Genomic DNA, 6,622 nt, shown 5'->3' with positions numbered 1-6,622 from the left:
GAGAGAGATCCCTCCTTGTGGAAGAGGATGTTCAGTTCAACCTGTGATTATGACTGAGCGTCCTGCGCATGCTCAGTGGGTGTTGTACCTACAAGTGTTCATCGCAGGAGGGGAGCAGATGAACATCGTGTTACACTGATGTTGCGTTGATTGGTGTTGTGGGCCTTTTTCACAGCAGCCATTTTGATATGAAGTAAGTAGGGTAAATCGCAGGTGTTCGCGGTGCTAGTCATTAAGGTTTATTTTTAGTGTTTGCAGAGGCTGTGAGACAACACGCACACCATGGGGTTTGATTAGATCAATACCTGTGATCAGTCACCCTACTAGTTTATATGGAAGCCAGTAAAAATATTGAGATATTAAGTCAGAATATGAGATACTAAATAAAAAATAATAAGATACTAAGTCAAAATAATAAGATACTAAGTCAAAATAATGAGATATTAAGTCAAAATATTGAGATACTAAGTCAAAATATTGAGATACTAAGTCCAAATGATGAAAAGTTTGAAAGTTTCTCAATATATATACTTAAAGAATCCTTTTTTCCGTCACATGTCAAAATGGCTGCTGTGAAAAAGGTCTGTTACATCCCTGATAAATGCAAAATAAAAGTATAGTCAGCTGCAAATATGGCTTGACCCCAAAAAAATTCTAACAAAAGTTTTCTCAGTGGTTTACAGTAATATCAGATGTACTTAAAAACATACCTAAAAGTTACCCAAAAGTTGACTCCAAGAAAGGCCCCCATTCCAGACAAACCACGGTGGCCTCAGGTCCTTAAAAATAGGACCGCAATTACTCTTTCTTCTTCCCTAGACCCAGGAATACTTGTCTGATACATGTTTTTGCCCATGTAATGATTCTAATTACCGCCATATTTGTGCCATGATAGATAAGTCATTACAATACAATATAATATTTAGCAATTTGTTACACGAGCATATTTTAGGCAAAATAATTACAAATTCCCTTAAGTAATTGCATATTTCTCGCTGTTCCATAATCATTTTGCCTAGTGGTGGTTGTTTCTGTGGTTTCATAACCACTTTTGATTCCAATTGAGAATGAATTCATTAGACTGTGGTGGTACTGTAAAATTTAGGTCCAAAACAGGGCTGCCCAACGTGAAGGCTCATTCCCCCTAACCCCTTTTTATTTTTTTCTTGTTATTTTATATATTTATATAATGCGGTTGGGTTTTTTGCCTTTTTTTTTTATGTTTTTTAATACCCTTCTTATTTATACATATCTTTTTCTATTTTATTCAGTTGTTTCCTTTTACTTTTTTTGCACCTAGTGACCTTCCACTAAGATTACGATTTAATCGTCACACTCTCTCCCCATAGAGGTTGATTATAGTGATTCTCACAATTCCCAACTTGCAATGGGTCCACAAGCCAAGCATGCATGGCAGTTCCATGATGCCTTGCAACTGGCACCCAGTTGTGCAATTACAGTGGATCATCTGCAGGAGGCTTTCTGGGGCAGCAGTCTTACTGGTCATAACTGGCAAGTCCACCATACATATATAATCTTGAACTTTACACCTGGGGACATGTATCAGGTAACTTTTTTTTTTTTAATCCAAGCTAGGTTAAAGTTATGATTACGATGATTTATCTAAGCCTCGCTGTCGACAATAACAGTCTTTAGAAGATATCGATGACAAGCAGCTGTTCCCATGGTTACCACGCGTCGAGCGCCTGTCTCCCACATTCGGAGGAGCGCAGTGAGACCCCGCGGATACACGGATCCACCGACCACTATTTCTCTCCAGAAAGACTTCACACAGGCTGACTTTCTGTTTCCTTTGTCATGTTCAATCCTTTAGTCCACACACAATGAGCCTGTCACGGCAGGTGCCATGAATAATGGGTAACTGTTTCATCAGCAGTTGCCATTCTTGGAATAAAGTATCCTCAACTTGAATCACTTGCTCCCAATATCGTGCAACTAAACCAGCCATGCATAACATGAGCAAACACTTTTTTTTAATTTAACATTAACACACTCTTGGCTCCTCGTTTTTATAGTCACAGATATTCTTAATAAGACAGTCAATCATGCAGAGGCCAGAAAAAGGTTGTCTGACATGCATGCAGTGGCTAAAGCTTACTTAATCACTGCGTTCACTACTTCTGCTGCTGCATGATGGTTCTAGCAACGAAATAACAGAAAGGCGCTTAAAACCACGCTCTTCCTGACAGGACTTTGATTTCGAAAGCGCACACACACACACACACACACAAACACAAACAGGCTACAGTCAATGTGTCGATACTAATTTCATACAGCAAACTATATTAAAGCACGAGAGGCAGTCTTCCTTTCTGACATTAACATAGCAGGAAATCATCACAACAGTTAAATTCATTGTTTTCAAGAGAGCCTTACCTTCATCATCCTCTTTGTGTGTGAGAAAGAGCATGAATGTAGGTCTGTCCGAGGACAAGAAAGTATGAAGGGAACTGCGTTAAACACTTCCTCTATAGGCTGTTGGTGGGTGGAGCTGTATGAGTCATTTAAGTTCTTTTTTTTAACCCTCTTTATTGAAACCACATCAGCAGTCTATGATGACACAATCCTTTTTGAGTTGTACAAAACCTATATCTTCCAATACAACTTCAAGAGAGTAAGAAATCTAATACTGCGCGTAACTGATATTTGCATAGCTGAGATTGAATTTAAATAATAACTTACTGTTGAGCCTTGAAGAAGACTTCCACTGAGTCCTTTGGGTGCCAGGATTGTGTGTGTGTGTGTGTGTGTGTGTGGGTGTGCTGTTACTACATCGATGGTGACGTAGAAACAAATCAGAAAGCTTCCTTGTTGGCTTACCATGAATCTCACCTCAACATGTGACAGACATTCTCTGGAAGAGATCCCTGTCATTTACCATTACAAAAACAAGAGTGTCATGCTCAGCGTTTGACATATCACAACAAGTATAACTGCTTGATCGACAGAGAATTCTCACTGAGTGGGAAGACAAACTAAAGATCAAAGTTCACCAAAGTTTGTTTAAGCCATTATTACACAATAGAATTTTGGACATGATGTAATACTGCTGATTAATATTTGATAAAAAAGGTCAGACATGACATTTAAGACGAACATTTTACTTGTACAGCTGACAGAAACTGTAATCTTGAAGCTTGAGATTGTGTTTGCTCATGAGGTACCAGCCTATTAAAAAGGGTAGAAATGAAACCAATGAGTATTCTCAGTCTTTTGGGACTGAATAATAAAATAATTATTGCAACAGGAGAAATTCTTCAGTCATTAATAAACGGATAATAGGTAACTATCCAGTTTATATCAGGGTAATAAATCAACAATACATTTTTCACCTTTTATGCTGAAAATGTAACCTCTCGGACCACTAAGAGCAGCTTTGAATGGCGACACACAGCAATAAGATACATCATTTAAGATTGTGAGATAATGTGAGATTATATATCTCTAATCTGTCAGAGGAGAGTGCTACAAACTGTTAATGGACCAGTGTGTCTTTAGTGGCATCTAGTGGTAAAGTTGCAGATTGCAGCTAACTAAACATTGCTCACGTATGTACTTGACGGCCTTGGAATAAAAACGGAAAAGGACAGAATAAAAAATAACAAGAGCAGAATAAAAAAATAACAAGAGCAGAATAAAAAAATAACAAGAGCAGAATAAAAAAATAACAAGAGCAAAGAGTAGCTTTATTTTTTTTATGCACTGTTATCTCGTGATAACGACTTATTAATTCGTTATCTCGACATAACAAAAATCGTTTTGTCGTGATAACGAATTAATTAATAATGTGTTCGTCTCTCTGCTAGAACGGCTTCCGTCACTTTACCGGTCGGTTACAGCTAAGGCCAGCATGCTACGGAAGCCGATTCGTGGGCAGCGGTATTAGATGAAGTCAAAGCTAGGAACTAACAAACTATTACATATTGAAATGGCTTACGAGTGTCATAATTTCTTGTTCGCCTCTCATACACTGTCGAGGCTGCAAGGTGGAAGCAGTACGGTACTCAATCAACTCTGCTCTCTGCCCCCCAATTATGTGCACGCGCACATTAACCCTCACTCCCTCCCTCTCCAACATCTAATAGTTGGCGATTGGCTGACTGGTTTGTTGTATTATGGCACAGCCTGCGCCACTAAGTTGTTTTTTTGACTCGTTTACGAGCCCTGTGTTGTCTCCCGAGACCGGGTTTTTTCACAGTGTATTCAGGGGGCAGGCAGCTAGCGGATCAAGGAGAGATGCCTACGATTTGAGAAAAAAATTTAAATTGCGCTGAAACCATGCAAGATCGCATAGTGCACCTTTAACGTTTTCTTTTAAATTCATCCTCTGGGGACCATGATTGTTTGTACCAAATTACATAGGAATACATCTAGTAGTTGTTAAAATATCAAAAGTCAAGATATTTAAATAAAAACCTAATCTCTATAAACAGATGAATGCATCATCTGTAGGCAAGGGACCAAGATTTGGGCATCAGCGGGCATTCTGGTTTCCATTTGTATCCTGAGTAGTATTGACCAGTCACGTTGGACAGTCTTTCGTTGCATGCAGGTGTCCTTCCGGAGCAAAGGAGGCGGAACACTTTGGTTGAAATGCAATCTTGGAACCTATTGGCTGTCTGGCAACAACTTAGATTTTTATTGGCTTTTTAAAAGGTAAATGCAGACATCCGTTTATAGAGATTATCTAAAACATGTCTTTCTTGTCATTCTTAGCAAAACAGTTGCTAATACAACTGCAGAGGAAGTCTTGGCCTGTATTTTCCAGATGCTGGCTATATCGGAAGTGCCCAATCATTGGACATTGAATGTTTGCATACAATTATATGGCAAACTAGTTGTGAGCTGAGATAGACAGACACCGCCATCCCTGGGGAAGCGCCGCAAGCATAGTTAAGAGCAAAGCAACATTTTGTTTTCCATTTTAGGTATATCAAAACACAAGGAAGAAGGAAAATATCATACTACAGACTTATTAAATCTTATGAAGGGATGTGGGAGCCACAGTGTTTGGTGGTTCATTTTTCTTTCTTTGTGAATAAGAAATGATAGATTGTGGTAGAAGTGGTAGATTTATTGTGGTTGAGGTCATAACATTTATGTAAAAGTGACTTATGTAAGGTCAATAAATCCAAATAATGAATCAAATTTTTTCAAGATTGTCATTCTCCACAATGTAATCTTTCCTTCTCATATTGTTTTTTTGAACAGCAAATGAATGAAAACTAATAAAAATATATAATATAATCTGATGTCTCACAGATTATGCTGTGACAGAGGCATTCCTTGTCCAAAGAGAGATGTGTATTCTTTGCATTTCAGCAGCACAAATGGCACAAATGTGACTTTCAATGCATGTTGAAATTTGCTGTCCTTGAAATTAAAAAACAAATTAAGTGGATCAAGTCAGATTTTCCAGTCATGGTGCTGTGTTCTTAATGAACAGAATTTGTTGCCTGATACATTAAACAAAGGCAAGGGACTGAGAATGCTCACTAACATATAGATATTTTCCTGACTAAGATGGTTTTTTTGGAGAGTTTAATTGGTGCTGCTTGGAGATTCCTGATTATTTTCATGTCTTTCTGAAGTAAGCACTTCTTGCCGGTCAAACATCACTCTGCCTCCTCTTCCTCTTTCCCCTATTTTCTTTCTTTCCACATCTTCCCTCATCTGTTCTGCATTGTTACTTCTTGCTCCCTTCTCCTCCCCCTCCCTTTCCCCCCATCCCCCTATCTCCTCCTGTCTCTGGCCCCTGACAGCACCTCTTATACCTCCTGCTGAATGAATATGCTGCCACTCATTTGACGAACCAATTCAGTGTGCTCAGGGTACACAAAAAGAGCACATCCCCTCTACCCCTCTAAGAAATGTTTTTTGGATGAGGCAATTACTGGAGGAGGGATTGGACCGGCCAAGATGTAAAACCACAGCAAGAGAGGGAGAGCGAGAGGGGGAAGAGACAAGATAGGAGGATGGGGAGGAAAAAGAGAGAGGAAAGTGGGATAGGGGTAAGCAAAGCTCCAGGATGAGGGAGGGAGTGGAGAGAGTATCGGAGGAGGAAGAGAAGCAGAGGTGACAGTGATCGCTTCTCCTGATTTCATGAATCATTTTTTCCCGAACCAATTAGGAGGGAATCAAATATTCCATGAGCCCAGGTAGATGGCCTGGTGCTCAGACTCCCTCCCCTCTCTCCTGTAATCAGTTCCTGACAGTTTTGTTTTACCATAAACATACCGGCTACGTCATTACAAGCCATTTCCTGTTGTACATAGAGTCACAATCCTTAATCCAGTTGTAAGCTGTTGACACCAACATCACCACAACACCTCCGTACACCAGGTCAGGATTCCTTTCTGAGAACTGGCACATCCTGTCCCACAGTGTGATACGATAACAATTATTATCCTACAGTTTTTCTTTTCATCTGGGGTCCAGGGACCCCTTAGGGTTCCTTGGAGGGGTTCGGAGGGGTTCAAAGGGGGTCCTCCCAGGAAAAACTTTTTGGGGCTACAAGGTTAGCCATGATACGAATGTATAAGAATAATAACTCTGCTCATAGGTTTCACACTCTTGCACTGTTAATCTGCCAACTACAAGT

Source organism: Morone saxatilis, unplaced genomic scaffold (assembly GCF_004916995.1).
Source record: "Morone saxatilis isolate NCDOM2014 unplaced genomic scaffold, NCSU_SB_2.0 Contig7, whole genome shotgun sequence".
Classification (NCBI taxonomy): Eukaryota; Metazoa; Chordata; class Actinopteri; family Moronidae; genus Morone; species Morone saxatilis.
This window is presented reverse-complemented; position numbering follows the sequence as displayed.